Below are 17,618 nucleotides of genomic sequence, written 5' to 3'. Positions count from 1 at the left end.
GTCTGGTCTGGTGTCAAGTGGTTCTTGCGCAGGGATTGTGCTGGGTGAGGGTGTCTGGGGGGATGGGTGGGGGCGGGGCCCTGGGCGCTCCTCCCTTTACCTGGAAAGAAAGCACGACCCGGGGTGGAGGCGGGAGGCCCTGGGGCTTGGCACTCGCCATTGAAGTCTATTTCATTTCATCCTTAGAAATAAGACCCATCTGAGGATCATGCAGAGGGACGGAGGCAGAGGCGGATTCTGATCACCCCATGCACACTTGTTACCACCTGGATTAACCCGGAGGCTGAACCAGAGGCAGAGCCCCAGCCCTGGTCAGAGAGGGGCCACACTAGGAAACAGGCCGGCCAAGGCTGGCAGGCGTCGGATGTGCCGTGGAGAAAGGGGTTGACTGTCCTACTCGGGGGCTGGTAGAGCAGAGATGGGGGGTGAGAAAGGCCTGGACACAGGGTCTGGCCCCACAGATCACAGTGGGATTTGGCAACACAAATCAGGGGGATGGATGGAAGAGAGGGGCTGGAGCCAGAAGTCAGGGGTCTTGAGTGACACAGCCAGTGATCTGAACGTGGCCCTCCAGCCTCTGCTGGTGGCTGAGCAGGGGAGTGGTGCGATGCATTACATGCAAGGGGACAATTAGGGCATTCCCTCCGGACTGATTGGTAGCAGAGGGTGGGGGGACAGGGGGTGGCAGATTGTTCCCCTCTCTGGGCCCCAGTCGCCTTACCTGTGAAATGAGCCTGTGGAAGGGGGGCAGGGCAGGAAAGAGCCCAGGCTGGAAGGCAGGGGTCAGGGGTCAGGGGCTGGACTTATTTCCAGTGCACTCAAGTCGTAGTAATGACTCATACCAGGTGCTCCACTCACAGGTCTGCACGGCCCAAGAGCTTTGCACACATTCCCTCCTGAGCAATCCCTGGAGCTCTCTGAGGCAGGCCTCGCTCCCCCACCTTCTCCTGTGGGAAAACAGAAGTTCTCCTCCTGAGAGAGAGGTAGGAGCACTGCATGCCAGAGGCGGACCTGCGTGCCAGCCCAGAGGGCCCCAGGTGCCACCTCACTCAGGCCACACCACAGCATCTTCCCAGGCCCCGGGGGACAGGGATGACCAAACGCCAGCCCTGCTCCTGAGAGGTGCGGGGCCCAGGGGGCCCAGCATCCCCAGTCATGCACTGAGGGGTGCGGGCAGGGAAGCCCAGGCCTCCCAGGCCTCCCACCACCAGCCTCGGGCTCTGTGGAGGCTGTGCCAACCTGGCCGGGGGAGGGAAGGTTGAGGCCAAGGCCCAGGCAGTGGGGAGAGGGGTGCATGGAGCAGGTCAGATAGCAAGGGGGTGCCCAACAGGAAAGCAGCTGGGCCCAGAGCTTGGTGAGGGGGTGTAGATGTGCTAAGGGGCAGGCACAGGTGCAGATGGGGGCTGGAGGAAATGAATCTCTGTCTCTCGGGATCCTGGGCCTGCTTGGCCGGAAGCCGGACCCCGAATGCTGTTGGATGGGACATGGGACGCACCTGATGGCCTCAGGTGGGACCCAGAAAGGATATTCTCAGCCACACTCGTTCCTCCCCCCCCCCCCCCACACACACGTCAGCACCTTAGAGCACCTGCCATTGCCACCTCCGTCTGGAGGGACACTTCCGATCCCTGGGGGAAATGCTTGTGGAGGCTGCTGAATGGGCCTCAGGAAAAGGCCCGGCCGTGGGTGGTCAGAGGAGCAAGGATGCAGGGGGTCTGCTGAGAGGCCAAAGGGACGGGGGCAGGACCAAGGGTCTCCTGGGCCCGGAAGGGACTGAGGTCACTGCGGTGGTTCAGGAAAGCACTTGGACCTGGCTTTCAGGTTCGGCCCCACGCTTGAGGGAGGTGGGGTGGGGTGGGGTGAGCATTTGCCGACAAGTTATTCTCCTATGGACCTCAGTTTCCCCACCTGTAAAATGAGAGGTGAGCCTGATGCTTCTGAGTATGGTGGGCACCTGGAGGAGCCCCAAGCCTGGCTCCAGCCTCCACACCCTGCAGGGCTGGCCTGGAGGTGCGTTCCCAGTGTGACAGGCTGTGTGGTTCAGTCTGTGGAAACGTCCTGGCTCAGCCGCTTGCTAGCTCTGGACTCTGGGCAAAATGTGCAAGGTCTCTGGGCACCTGTGGCCTCTGCTGTACAGGAGGAGGGTCACAGCACAGTGGCCTGGGGCACTGGGGGGCTCAGAGCCTTTATACAGGGGCGACCTTGGGAAGACGCTTGAGAGAATGCCATGCTGGAGTCCCAGGACTCTATACCACCAGCACAAGGAAGAGGGCAGGTCCAGAGGGAGGAGGGAGAAGGAAGAGGGCTTGGGGGTGCATGCTATGATCAGAGGTGAGGTCCCTCAGTCTTTGTTTCTGTCCTGGGCTGGAGCCCTGGCGTTCCCTCCCTGAGGACAAGTCTTGACACACAGCAGAGACTGGGGGTGGGGGGGCAGTGCTGAACCCTGTCTTGCTATTCACCAACTTTGTGTCCTCAGCTCAGCCCCCTGCTCCTCACCAGCCACCAGAGTGCCGGGGCAGTGCGTTTGGTCAGAGTTCTCTCAGGTGAATGAGCCGATCGGAGGCTCACGGTCACCTAGCTGTGGCTTGGAAGAAAGTCCTAGTGACCTACTTGGGGAAAATCAGCTCCTGGAAGTCGCCCGGAGAGCAGTTCCACTCCGGCACTCCTGGAGCCCCGATGAGATGGGACTCCGACACATCCACTCGCGACCAGGAGCTGCTGCCCCTTATGCCACTGCGGTGCATGAAGGAGGCTCATCCAGTTTCTGTCCGGTTCTCGCCTTCCTTCTAGAACCAACTGTCCTGCCATCACACCCTTGAGGGACACTCCAGGACCCCCTCCCAGGAAGACTCGCCCAATCAGCTCAGCTCCATCCACCACCCGGACTTCTGACTTCCCATTGGTAGGTCACAGTGTCCCCCAGACCCACTAGGCCAGCTCCTACTCCCTGGGGGATTTGGGAAGTCTCTAAACACCACCTTGGGGATCCTGGGCATGTTATGGGGCAGGCTCCCTTGGTAGTGAAAGCTGGGGTGGAGGCCGAGCAGAAAGTTGAGAGACAAGGTCTCGGTGGGCTGGGACCCTCCTCCTAGGCAATCATGCCTCGGTTCTCTGGCCTGTCAAATGGGCTCATGTGAGCAAACTTCCCAGGGCTGTGTGAGCAAACGCCTCGGAGCGCGGCCTGGTACACAAGAAGCAGTGGACCCCAGCACCCCGAGGCGCTGCCATGGAGTGTCAGAGTGACTTGCTAGGCCAGGGGTGCTCAATACATCGATCATGATCTACTAATCGATCGCAAGTGTAGTGTTGGTAGATTGCATGGCATTAAGAAATAGACGTAAGTCTATCATCAATCCCGTCACTTAACTGATATACAGCGCAGCCAATCAGATGCAGTCTTAGGTGTCACACGCATGCGCAAACAACTGCGCTAAGTGCAGGAAAACTGACAAGCTAAGTTATCTCCAATTGTTAGACCTCGTTTTTTTCTCTTAAACGTAAGGAAGGGTATTAAAATGAGTGGGGGAGCTGGACCAAGGAAGAAGACAAAAGCGTGTCGCTTTCACGCGGAATGAGAGATTTTGACACTTCAAGCCGACATTCAGCTGAAACCCAGAGGCATGAACAGTTCTGGAACTTCCTCACAGAGGGAAAGCATCCAAACATGAGAACATGTGCGGCCTCCTTGACCGCATGATTAGGCTCTGCTTATTTATGCGAGTCAGCCCTTTCCCACATAAAGATCATTGAGTCCCAGTACCGCTCCACCAGGGCTGATGACCATTTGGAAGTGTGCTTGAGGCTGGGGGTCAGCAGCTACCATCCGGACTACGCATCCCTGGCTCATTCCTTCCAGTGCAAGTCATCAGAGTAAGTTCAGGTCATGACAAAATATGTACATCGTTAATTGTGTTGTGTTGTGCAATATGGACTCATATAAACATACATTGCACATATAAAGATTCTCAGTGCGTGTATGAATAAATGTAATAAATAAATGTTTTGCGTTTTTGTAGTTGGTAGATCATTCTATGAGTAGCGTGCATGCTGAAAAGTGAGCACCCCAATCTAGACCCTGCAAGGTCCTTTTTCTGGTGGCACCCACAAGCCATCCAGCCTGGGAGCTTCTCCCCACCCCACCCCCCCGTCCCCGGGTTGGGGTTGCTCAGTAGAGCAGCTTCAGTGTCCCCCGGTGGGATCGAAGGCACAGAGCAACAAGGCCCTGGGGCGACACCCCAGCACCGCCTGGAGGGCTCTTTAGGGCCCCGGGGTCCGACTGTCTCTGCAGGGAAATTGGGGCTCACCTTTGGGCAGCTGGACACCTGGAGCCTGGCGCCACCTGGTGGTCAGAGCATGGCAGGCCAGCCCTGTCCTCGGGTGGACCGTCCCCCCACATGGGCCAGGTTCCCCATGGCAACTTCTCCCCAATATGATTCCAGCCCGGCCTTCCTGTCCTCAGTCTGGCTCCCCCGAGTGTTCATTTACTCACTCCGTAAGCCCAGGGCCCTACTGTGTGCCTGGCCCTGGGCAAGCACCAGGGGGCCCTGAGGTGGCCCTGCTAAGGAGGGCGCTCCAAAACCTTCATGGAAATTGCCCACCATCTCCTGGTTCCATCTTGCCACGAACCCCCACCCCCCACGCGTGCCTCCACGGCCCTTGAAGAGCTCGCATCCTGATTGTGGGGGGGGGGGAGACACTCACAGACTTAGGGGGATCTGAAAGTAGCGAGCGAGCGGAGAGGACAGGGTGCTGTCCGCTTGAGCATCAACAAGGAGCCTACGGGAGGAAGGAGCCCCAACTGAGCCGCAAGCATCAGTGAACAGCAGGCTCCCGAAATGGACGGGAGACCGGTGAGAAGCTTCCCCCGTGGGAGGCAGAGCTGGACACTCTCTCTAGTCCAGGGTGCTCACACTTTTTCAGCATGTAAGCTACTTATAAAGTGATCAAGTCAAAAAATGCAAAACATATATTAATTTCTATTGATTGATTACATTGATTCATACATGCATTGAGAATTCTGTATATGTACAATGCATGTTTATGTGCCTTGCATCACCGCATGTGTCCATATTGCACAACACCACGGACTATGTACATTTTTTGTCATTACCTGAGTTTACGCTGATGATTTGCGCTGAATGGAAGCGATCCGTCTTTGGAGCCTTTCCAGACAAAGGTGGCTCCATCGATAGGAACAGGAAGGAACAGCCTCATTCACAAGACACCTAAGTAAAATCGTGTTGGATGCCGTTCAAACAGGGTGACGGCGGCACGTCGTCAGGGCGCTGCCGGAAAACCAGGTCGGGCCCAAAGAAGAGGCAGAATGTGGGCTATCACGCTTGCTGATGCCAGGTGAATCTTTGCAGAGCCGAGAGAGGTTTGGGTGTGCGTCTTTTTGACTGTGCAGAGACTTTAGACGGTGTGGATCATAATAAAGGATGGGTAACGCTTCTAAGAATGGAATTCTGTTCTTTGATGTCTGATACCTGATCCCTTCGACACCTCGTGATCACTGTGGATGAGGGGCAGTGTGGAGTGGGGACCCAAAGCCCATCTGTAGGCCACTGGACATCCCCTTACAGAAGGGTGGCAGGGAGGAGACGAGCCAGTCAGGGTGCAGGGTAACAACGATGAAACATACAACTTTCCTCTAGTTCTTAAATGCTTCCTCCACCCCCACTATCATGATCCCAATTCTACCTTACAAATCTGGCTAGACCAGAGGATGTACACTGGTACAGATAGGAACTGGAAACACAGGGAATCCAGGACAGATGATCCCTTCAGGACCAGTGGTGAGAGTGGCGATGCCTGGAGGATAGAGGGAAGGTGGGGGAGAAAGGGGGAACTGATCACAAGGATCTCCATATAACCTCCTCCCTGGGGGATGGACAACAGAAAAGTGGGTGAAGGGAGACATTGGCAGTGTAAGATATGACAAAATAATAATAATTTATAAATTATCATGGGTTCATGAGGGAGGAGAGCCGGGGAGGGAGGGGAAAATGAGGAGCTGATGGCGAGGGCTCAAGTGGAAATAGTGTTTTGAGAATGATGAGGGCACCAGATGTACCAATGTGCGTGACACAATGGATGTGTGGATGGATTGTGATAAGAGTTGTACGAGCCCCCAGTAAAATAAGTCTTAAAAAACGAAGAATGGAATTGCAGAGCCCGTCGCTGGGCACATACCAGAGCAGAGTCAGTGGTCCAAACTGCACAGGGGGAGGCTGCATGGGTAAAAGCAAGAAGGGTGTCCGCCGGGGCTGTCATACTTCCTCCTGCTTCTCACACTTTTCTCATACTTGTCGGTCTGTGCGCTGAACTCGTCCCCGAGACGGTGACTGTGCAGAGTGCTCATTCACGGCCCGCCACGTGCCGAGGACACCACCAAGCTTGTTTCCCTTGAAGAGGAATCGAAGTACTTCTTGATAAAGATCGCAAACGACATAGGCAGGATGGATGAACACTCCGTGTCACCAAGCATCTTCACCTCTGGAGCCGTGAAGCTGGAAGCGGCCGCGTCTTTCATTTCGCTTGAGCCCACCATCCAGGCCCCCGGGGAAGCGGAAGCCAACAGGCCAAACGATACACCGCATCGGGCAAATCTGCGGCACAAAGACCTCTGAAGGGTGTTGGGAAGCAGAGCTGCCACTTTGAGGACTGAGGCGTGGCTGCCCCACGCCAGGGCGCGTCTGTTGCTGCGCACGCATGTGTCAGGGAGGGCTCGGGAAGAGCTCAGCCCTTGAAGGATGGTGCTGGTGAAAACACCGACTACATCGTGGGCGACCAGAGAATGAGCGAGTCTGCCCTGGAAGAAGTACAGTCAGGATGCTTCTCCGGGCCGAAGACGGCAAGACTGTGTATCTCACAGACTGTGGATATGGCATCAGGAGGAACCAGTCCCCGAAAGACACATCATGTTCAGTCCAGTCGAGGACCAGTGAAAGAGAGATGGACCCTCAATGAGATGGACGGACACACAGTGGCTCTACCAAGGTGCTTCCAACCATTCCTCTGGACGGGTTGGGGGGTGGGGGGGCATCGATGGTCGTTAGATCCACCCTGACTCGACATCACCTAACAATAACAAGAAGGAGCCCCAGTGGGGTCGTTGGGCTGCTAACTACAAGGTCAGCCGTTTGAACCCACCAGTGGCTCCTTGGGAGAAAGATGGGGCGTTCTGTTCCTGTAAAGACTTACATTCTTGGAAAACCACAGGGGCAGCTCTACCCTGTGCCACAGGGTCACTACGAGTCAGCACAGGCCCTCGGTGATGATACACACACACACACACACACACACACACACACACACACACACACACACACTGCATTAGATAGATGTCTGGTGCTCTAGCAGTCATCTAGCTACCGACCGTGAGGCAGCAGATAGACCGGGCAGCCGGGTGGAGCCGCGGAGGTTTCTCAGAAGGAGCAGGTCACCTCCGTGACCCCGACGCACAGAACAAGACAAAGCATTCTTCCTGAAGCCCACGGCTTGCTACGGGAGAAAGATCGTTTCCGATTCGTTGACGCCATTGTAAAGCGTCTTTTATTCTTTGGGTCCCGGAAGCATTTTTAACTGGCCCAGGAGGCATATAATCTGCGGTTCAAAGTAATTTCCCCTTGGAATTTGAAGACTTTTCTCTGTTTTCCTCTGTCCTCTGCTGGTGCTGACGCCAGACCGGTGCGTGTTTTCTCTGCGGCCTCAGAAATGAAACAAAACCAGGAAGCTTTTCAATGGCTGCACCTTCATCCGTGATGGTGTGGAAGGGGGACGGCCTTCGCCACTTTCCGGCTCATCATCCTGGAGCGCTTTCGCCCTGAGAAAGGTTTTGTTTGTTCTAACGGGGTGTTTTCTCCTCCTAATCTCTCTTTCCAGAACGTCCTTCTGGATAGGCCCTTTCTATATCCATATCTCGATTTAGATCTGCATTTATGTCATCTATATCTGTATCTACATCTATATCTACATCTACATCTTCATCTACATCTAAATCTACATCTACATCTTTATCTACATCTATATCTTCATTTTCTCCTGAATTTGTCACCGGTTGCTTCTACGGGCCCTTCTGTTTGGTGTTAAAATGTTGGCGATGTTTTGACTGCCCAAGAATCCTTTCTTGTTCTCCGATGACTCCTTTCTCACAGCTAGCGCGATCTTGCTCTGTGGATGAGGTTTCTTCTCAAACATCAGATCCCAGGGTACCTTTGTCCTCTGGGAAGGTATTTCCACCGCTGTTCCTCTCTCAGCTGCAGTTTGCCTGCACTCACCTGGGACTTCCAGGATAAAGGTTGAGAATCCTTCCAGGAGCCTCCTCCTCCCCTAGATACCCAGGCCCCAAACCAGTTTCAGAACCACCGCTCGGACCTTGAATGGCTGGGCTGAGCGCGTCTAAAACAGCTGAACAATCAAAGAACCGTAATAAGGCTAAAATCACAATGACCTGCTTCTCAATGGACATGTTGCCAGGACCGTGCCAGGACGCGCCCCACGTCTCACTCACCTCTCTGTTCCTGAGAGGAAGCCAGGACCTGCTCTCGGTACCCTTCATTTCCTCGTCTCCCAGGAGTTTTATCTTCCACGTGTGCAGCTCCTGTGGCGGAGCTGGCCCGCTTTGGAGCCGTGCGTCTGTGACACCATTGGGTGTGAAGTGTCACTTCCCCGCTCCATGTTATTTGGAAAGATTTCCTTAAGCAGATGTCACTCCATCCTCGCCAAGACTGTGCCCTAAGCCAATGTATGACCATCTCAAACTCATTGCCATCGAGTGGAGGCTGATTCTCAGGGACCCTACGGTGCAGGGTAGAACTGTCCCTGTGGGTTTCTGAGGCTGTAGCGCTTTATGGGAGTAGAAAGTCTCCTCTTTCTCCCTCGGAGCGGCTGGTGGTTTTGAACTGCTGACTTGGTGGATTGCAGCCTCACTCATAGACACGATGCCACCAGGACTCCTGAAGGTCTGTGTACCCAGGAGGCAAGCGGCCGAGACACCGAGGGTGTGTAGATTTAAAATGCCCTGACCAGTGACAAACCACTTCCAAGATGGGCCCACTGGTGCTGTGGGGGAGTCCACTGTGGGAAACAGAAAGATTTCTCCCAAGTCATCTCCCCCAAATATACGTTAGACTTAGGACACAACTAATGGTAAATGATTGTCAAGTTACCTCCCTGAAGGCAGTCAGTTGCCAGACTACTGTCTGGTCCCACCACAGGTAGGACCCTCTCCCCGCTGTTAAGGACAATGGGCTACTTCTCCGTAAAGGCTACTTCTTCCTAAAGGCTTGCAGTTTGGTTCCAGTAGGTGGGGTTTACACCCTACTGGTAAGGTTTCTATAGTGAGCCAGAGAACAGGTCGAACTGGCTCAATGATATCCAAAATTAAACTACCTCCCTGATTCTAGGATCCGCCCATCTTGTCACATATATACCCCAATCCCTCCCCTTCCTAGTGCATGTATGTCCCTAGATTGTCCCCCTCTCATTGCTGTATGACCTATGGTACAACCCTTTCCTGTGATGTATGTCTTCACCTGTAATCAGGGGGATTGCACGTCCCCAGAGAAACATAAAAGCCTTGGTTAGCAATAAAGATCTCTCTCTCTCTCTCCACGTGGACCACCACCAAGTGAGGCTGAGGTGAGCAGGCTGCCGTGAAATGCGTCTGACTCCATTATTTCAGTCTCTCTACCTCTCATGCTCTCTATGACTTTACTATAATCTTTACTTGTTATCACTGTACAATTGCGCCTACCGGACCCATGATGGTGTGTTGGGGGCCCTTTCCCCAACAGGCCCACTGGTGCTGTGGGGAATGGATGATACTCCTCACCTGCTGTTTGTTTGTTTCTAACAGGTGATCAAGACCGACGTGCTACAGTGTGCCGTGAATGATTGAACTGGACAGCGTGTGTGTGTGTGTGTGTGTGTGTGTGTGTGTGATGGGGTGGATGTTTACAGGGCAGACGGGCTCTTCATTCAGCTTTTGGACGCCTTTTGCTCTGTGACATCGACAGCCCGCCCCACAACAGAACGGCAGGCCTCACGCCGGCCAGCGCTTGCTGCCGCCGGACCTCTCCATGTTCCCTGTCTGATGGCGGCGAGGGTGCAGCTCATGGTGGGTTTTATTTGCAGTAACCAGGAGGTTGGGCAGCCCCCTCCCACCTTTACTGGTTCCTCTGGTGGTTCTCTTTCTGAAATGCCTGCCAGTCTTTTGCGCCCCCTTTTAACCCCTGCAGTTTTGCTCCGAGTGACGTCTCTTTTCTTTACTGATTCGTAAGAGTTCTTTGCTTCTTCCACCCTTCCTTGTTCATTCGGGTGCTTGAAATCATTTCTTCATCACCAGGTTAGTGTAGTTGAATTTAGCAATGGTTTCTTGCGAGATGTGAACTCTCTTATTGAAGAAATGATCCCCTAGCTAAGATCATGAAGAGGTTTTTAAGTATCATCTGCTGAGGGTTCAGGATTTGGCTTTTACATGCAGGTTGTTGTCACATTAAGTTCATTGTTGGTCAGGTAGGAGGTCTAACGTCATCTCCCTGTTATATGGATCATAACCCCAAACTCCGAAGAACTCACTGCCATCGAGGCCATGCTGACACATGGGGACCCTATCAGTCAGGGTAGGACTGCCCCTGTGGGTTTCCAAGACGCACTTTTTAAAGGAGTAGAAAGCCTCATCTTTCTCCGGCAGAGTCACTGCTGATTTCAAACTGTTGACCTTGAGGTGAGCAGCCCAATGCGTAACCATCAATTAATGGAAGTTTATAGTTTACAGACGGACCGTCCTCTCTCTGCTCTCTCTCTCTCTCCACACACACACACACACACACACACACACACACACACACACACCACATCAGCTGGTACATAGCCACCACCCCCACTATATAAAGGTGTATAGAGTTAAGAAGCTTGGTAGCACAGTGGTGAACTACTCAGCCAACTAACTGGAAGATGGGTGGTTCAAACCTACCAGCCGCTCTGAGGAAGAAAGATGTGGCGGTCCACTCCCGTCGAACGCCGCAGGTAGACATAATTCTGGTATCCTCTGCTTTTGGCCACAACCCATGCGATGCAGCAATGCCAGCCTTCACTCCACGTCCTCTTCTGAATCCCGCCTGCATTTCTGACAGCTCCCTGTTCATGGACTGCTGCAACCATTTTTGGACTATCTTCCCCCAAACGTTACTGGCATGTGGTAGTCCTGATGGCATTTGATAATTTCCATAGTCCCTTGGCTTCCCTCTCTCTGCAAGGGGCACATATGGATCCCAGTGGCCAGGGAGCGGTCTTCTTGGCCCAGAGCAGTCAGCGAAGCTGCCAGTGTTGCCCAGTGTGTTCCGACCCGAGTCCTAGGATGCTCGGGCCTTGGGCAGTTCATTTTAGTGTAGGCACTCTGCATGCCTTCCGGCTTCTCCGGAGGCTTCCTGTGTTCTTCCACAGTTCTCCCATAGACTCCGTCAATATTGCAATTTGAGGCTTGACTTTTTCTTCTGCCTTTCAGCGGGCGGAATGCCCGACATACTCTTCCCTTTTGGTATTGCAAACTCCAGCTCTTGGCACATTTCCTCCTGACGCAGGACGTGGTCTTCTTGAGCCACGCGTTGGAAACTTCTGTTCAAATCTTTTACTTCCTTATCCCTTCCGCTGCTTCAGCTGTGCTGCGGTCAAGAGCACGTTGCGCATTCAGAGGCCCGTCTGACGTCTACCTTGGTTTTTTCCTTTCTGTCTTTTCCAGGACGTCTAGCTTTCTTCATGCATGGTGGTCTTGACATCATCCATTCCTCACCTGGTCTGCAGCCATGCGCATTCAGAGCGCCAAGTTTGTTCTTGAGATGACCTCTAAGTCCAGGTGGGATACACTCAAGTTCATAGTTTGGCTCTAGGGACTTGTTCTCATTTTCTTGAGCTTCGGCTGGCACTTGCTTTGGTGCAGTGGATGGCCTGTTCCCCAGCTGGCCCCTGGTCTTGTTCTGACTGGTGATAGGGAGTTTTCTCTTGGCTCTCCACAGTTGTAGTCCACTTGATTCCTGTGTAGGTCCCTTGTCAAGGTCCACCTGCATCGTCCCCGCCCCCACCACACACACACACACACACACACACACACACACACACACACACAGTTGAAGAAAGGGATTTACAAGGAAGAGATTGCAAAACTCCATCACGTGATCTTCAGCTCTGTTTCTATGCCCCAGGCCAATATTCCGAGGAGTGAATCTTCTTTGTTTCCAAGTTTTGCATTCCAATCGCCAGTCATTATCGGTGCATCTTGATGGCATGTTTGATCCCTTCAGACTGAAGTTGGTAGAATGCTTTTATTTCTTCCTCTTTGGCATTCGTGGCTGATGTGCAAATTCGAAGAACAGTCAAATTAATTAAAGAGGACGGATATTATTGTAGGCCACGGACAGCATTGCATTTCCGGATGGATTTTGAAATGCTCTTTTTGAAGGTGAGTACGACACCCCTCTTCTTCGTCATCCCCAGCATAGAAGACCCCGGATGGTCTGATTCAAAATGGTCCATATCAGACAACTTCAGTTCGCTAAGGGTCAAGGGGCAGCGGAACTGAGGACGACCTTGACAGAGTGATTGACACAGCGACTGCCACAATGGGTTCAAACAAGGACAATTTAGAGGATGTGACAGGGCCGGGAAGTGTTTCCCTCTGTTGCTAGGAGTCAGCATCAAGTCAGCGGCCCCTAATCACAACCATGCCTAGAAAATCGATCTTCTAGCATTCCATTTCCATGACAACTTCGAAGTTTCCCAGATTCATACTTTGTACACTGCATGCTCCTATGATTAATAGATGTTTATTTGAGTCATGCCCCCTGAGCAAATGAAGCCCCTCCTCCCACCAAAACTGTACTCCATCCACAGCATTAAGGTCAACCCAACTTTGAGGGGGCAGCTCTTCTCTAGCTGTCTTTTAGTAGCTTCATCTGAATGACTCATCTTCCGGCACGATATCAGACAGTGTTCCAGGCTCTCCGTGCGGTTTCACTGGCCATATGTTTCAGAAGGTCCTTCTTCACAGCCTGTCTTAGTCTACAGCAGTGGTCCTCAACCTTCCTGATGCTGCGACCCTTCCATACAGTTAGTTCCTCATGTGGTGATGAGCCCCAACCATAACATTATTTTCGTTGCTGCTTCATCACTGTCATTTTGTTAGTTATGAATCGGATGACCCCTGTGAAAGGGTCGTTCAACACCCCCAAGGGGGCTGCGACCCACAGGTTTAGAACTGCTGATCTGGAAGCTCCACTGAAACCTGTCCCCCATGGATGGCCTTGATGGTGTTCGAAATACCAGAGGCACAGACAGCTTCGAGCACCACAGCAACACACAGCTACTGGTGACAAAAGGATGGGCGCACATTGGTTAGTGAATTACTGTTCATTAAAATTTACGTCCATCGTCTCTCTGTTCTGCCTGCCTTGTATTTATTTTTCTCTCTAGTTTCACCTGCTTTAGGGTTGATTGGGTTGGTTTTGGGTTTTTAAATTTTTTTCCCCTTTTTAAAATCATTTTATTGGGGGATCATACAACTCTTTCCATAATCCATACATTCATCCATTGTGTCAAGCACATTTGTATATTTGTTGCCATCATCATTCTTAAAATATTTGCTTTCTACTTGAGCTCTTGGTATCAGCTCATTTTTCCCCTCCCTCCCCGACCCCCTTCCCTCACAACCCCTTGATAATTTATATATTATTATTATTTTGCCATGTCTTATACTGTCCGACGTTTCCCTTCATCCACTTTTCTGTTGTCCATCCCCCAGGGAGGAGGCTATATGTAGATCCTTATAATCAGTTTGCCCTCTCTACCCCACCTTCCCTCCACCCTCCCAGTATCACCACTTTCACCACTGGCCCTGAATGGATCATCTGTCCTGGATTCCCTGTGTTTCCAGTTCCTATCTGTACCAGTGTACATCCTCCGCTCTAGCCATATTTGTAAGGTAGAATTGGGATCATGATAGTGAGGGGAGGGCACATTTAGGAACTAGAGGAAACTTGTATGTTTCATCATTGCTACACTGCACCCTGACTGGCTCGTCTCCTCCCTGTGGCCCTTCTGTAAAGGGATGTCCAGTTGCCTACAGATGGGCTTTGGATCTCCACTCCGCACTCCCCCTCATTCATAGTGCTATGATTTTTTTGTTCTTTGATGCCTGATACCCAAGACTGGGCTGGTTTTCTCATTCTAATGTGCCCTTTTATTAAGTTGGCTATATGTTATACGCTATTTACTGTCTACCGTGGTCAGTCAGGGCAGGGCAACTTACGTTCCCCACTCACCAAATTCTCCTTGTTCTTGAAGAAGATACGCGGGCAAGTCAAGAGAGTCGTGCTACAAAGTCACAGAAACTTTTACTAAGCAAAAAAATCTCCAAATGTGGCGTTTGCCCCCCCCCCCCCCCGAACCTAATCTCCGAGTAGGTCTACAGTCTTCTGTAGGCAAAGTTTTCATCTCTCTAACCCTTCTGAGCCCCTGGCTTCACACAGCAGTTCAGACAACCTTGCTGGAAGCCACAGTGTGCTTTCCTTTAAGTGTGCTTTGAGTTGTGGGCATGACGAGGGGCATGACGAGGGCCAGGGGGGTCGGGCCAGATGGGGTGAGGTTTCCAGGGACATGTTCACAGGGCAGCCCCTGAGGAGTGAGCACGCGCTTTGTTGTGACGGGAAAAGATGTGTCTTAGGTGCCATGTACCTGGCCTTCCCCCACAAATGAAGTTTTCAATGTTCTTACACATTCATTCGCCCCACGATCACCCTGCGGCATCCTTCTGGAAAACCTACCAAGAGAACACCTTTGGAATCCCCAAACCAGGTCACCATTGCTTCTGAGCTGCCCTCTGCCTCAGATTGCCCTGGCCCAGAATCCCCTGGGAAGGGACCGTTTCCACGGACCTGGTTTTTCAAGACATCCTGAGACTGAGACACAGGCATTCTTGAGAGAGCTTATCTGCAGCCAGCCACCGAGGGCTGAGGCATGTTGAAACAAAACCAGTTTAAATACACCAGCGCGTGTAGGGACTGGCACCGCAGTAGCAAGACTTTTTGACTCGCGCGGGGTGGTGGGGTGTACGGACATGTTATCTTCCAGTACTGGAACACCCTCACCCAAGTTGTAAGTCATCGTGGGAGATTCTATTCTATTTTTACCCTGGAGACATTGTCCCCTTTGTTTTGTATCCTCAATGTCCTCCATTGTTCGGTCTCCCCCATTGCATCAGGGCCCTGTGACCGTTTTATCCTGTCTGAAGTTCCTCCTCTGGAATTTCCTTTGGGGCGGGCCTGTTCGTGGCAGCTTCTTTGCTTTGTGTGTGCGTGTTTGTGTGTGGGGCTGTCTTTCGTTCACCTTCCTTCTGGAAAGGTATTTTCGTTTTTCATCTGTGATAAAGATTTCGTTCCCCCTCCTCCCCAACCCTTTTATTAGGACATCATCCAGACATCAGACCACTCCATAGTCCCGTCATATCAAGAAGCAGTATAGTTAATACCATGATCAGTTAAAAAACATTTCCGTGCTTCTTGTACTCCTTGATATTGGCTTGCCACTGTCCCTGCCCCCCAACCTCCCCTACCATCCCCTCCCCCCCTGGAGCCCTCCTAGATATTGTCTCTATGGGTTCATCCATCCTGAGTTTCATATACAGAAAAATCACAACACAGTCAAGGAAGGCTACCAACAATATAACACAATGCAACGGAGAGACAGCCCAATTTGAGAAAAAATACATAAAAAACAGTTCAAGCTCAAAGAAAGGTACTTTCAATTGTACGTATCTCTTGAAGGATATTTTTATTGGATATATAATTCTAGGTCGGTGGTTCTTGCCCCATAGAATATCGACTGCGTGACTTCAGTGCTTTCTTTCGATGCTCCCGCTAAAGGGTCAGAAGTAAAATCCATGATTTCCTTTTGTGCGTGGGTGTCTGATGAAAGTGTTTAGATTTCATTTCTAACAGCTCTAGGAGGCTACAGCCGTCCCCGTCTGCGGGTGTGGTGGCCCTGTGGTGGCCTGTGTGTTGCTAGGTCACTAGTGTTCTCGCTATCAGCAGGCCACCCACAAGAGTTTTGCCAGAGCCTCTTGACCAGGACAGACTACGAAGAAAGGTCTGGCAACCAACTTCCTGATAGTAGTCCATGAAAACCCTATGGATCATAACAGAGTCCTATCCGTAGTGTGCAACAAGATGAGCCCTAGGCTGGAAAGCATGCACAACAGACAATGACCGCAACCGTGGTGCGAGCAACATTCCGTCTATGTCCGGGGGTGCCTGTGCGTTGGAGGGTGCTGTTGGCAGCTAATCACTAACAACTAGGGGCGATGGGGGGCTTGGAGGCATGCGAGTGACCCAGGCTGATCCTGCAGTGTGGACAGTGTTCTGGAGGGGTGGCGTTCCAGTGAGAAGGCTGCCGTGAAGTTCAGAGCGAGGAGGAGGAGGGGTGGGCCGGCCATCTGGTAGGGCGCAGAGGAGAGAGGTGAGGAGGTCAGGGAGGCAGGGCTGGGGTCAGTGCAGGGTGTTGGTGGGGAACTGGTGGCGAAGATGAAGGGAGGTACCTCAAACAGGTGGGTTGGGCAGGTGGGTCTGTCTTAGACCTCGAGGTGTCTTATGATAAACGCCTGCTGTTGGGAGGGGCCCGTGAGTCTGTTCTGACTCATAGTGACTCCGTGTCCTGCCCTGTCCTCAGTGGTTGCCATTCTTGAGCCCCTTGCTGTAGGGACTGTGCCAATCCAGCTGGGCAAGAAAGGGCGGTAGCTACATAATCTGGTGTCAATTTGAGAGGATGGTGAGTGAAGGGGTGGGGTCTGACCTGTCAATCAAGATATAACCAATGAGACCTCTGTGTGGGCCTGGCCTTCTCCTGAGAATTCTGGGAACTCCCGTATCTCCTCCTTAGAGGTGGAAGGCCCATTCTCTCTCTGCTCACTCCCTTGCAGACGCTCTACTGACAAGACACATGTCACTACGCCAACAGACCCTGTACCCTGGGAACTGTAGAAGCCACGTGGAGACCTCTGCCAGTGCTGAGATGCTTAGCACGCCAGTGCACCCAAAAGACCTCCCACCCACTGGCCTGTGATTGGCCTGCATTTGGCATCATTGCATGTGTTTCGTGAGTCTGAAGAGGACTTTATTGATTGATATCAGCCATATGAGTTAATATCGGACTTATGGACTTGGACTGGACTGGGTTTGGACAGTTTCTTAATGTACAATTACCCATTATAGCCCTCAATACAAGGGTTTGTAAAATAAATAAAAAAAACAATGATCCTTTATATAAAACTCTCTTATACCCATATGAGTGTCTATAAATTTGTTTCTCTAGTCTACCCAGACTCACACAGAGAGTATTCCTCTTTTTCGCTACCACTACTTTACCAAGCATGATGCCCTTCCCCCAGGGCCTGGTGTCTCCTAAAACATTCCCTAAAAAAGGTGAGATGAAGTCTCACCATCCTCATTGCATCGTTTTTTTTTTTTAACGTTTTTTAGTGGGGGTTCTTGCAACTCTTGTTACAATCATTTGTAGCCAACATATTCATATATATTCTATCGTTCTTTTCTAGATATTTATTTTCCGTT

Source organism: Tenrec ecaudatus, chromosome 6 (genome assembly GCF_050624435.1).
Source record: "Tenrec ecaudatus isolate mTenEca1 chromosome 6, mTenEca1.hap1, whole genome shotgun sequence".
NCBI classification, from domain to species: domain Eukaryota; kingdom Metazoa; phylum Chordata; class Mammalia; order Afrosoricida; family Tenrecidae; genus Tenrec; species Tenrec ecaudatus.
Note: the sequence above shows the minus strand (reverse complement) of the source record.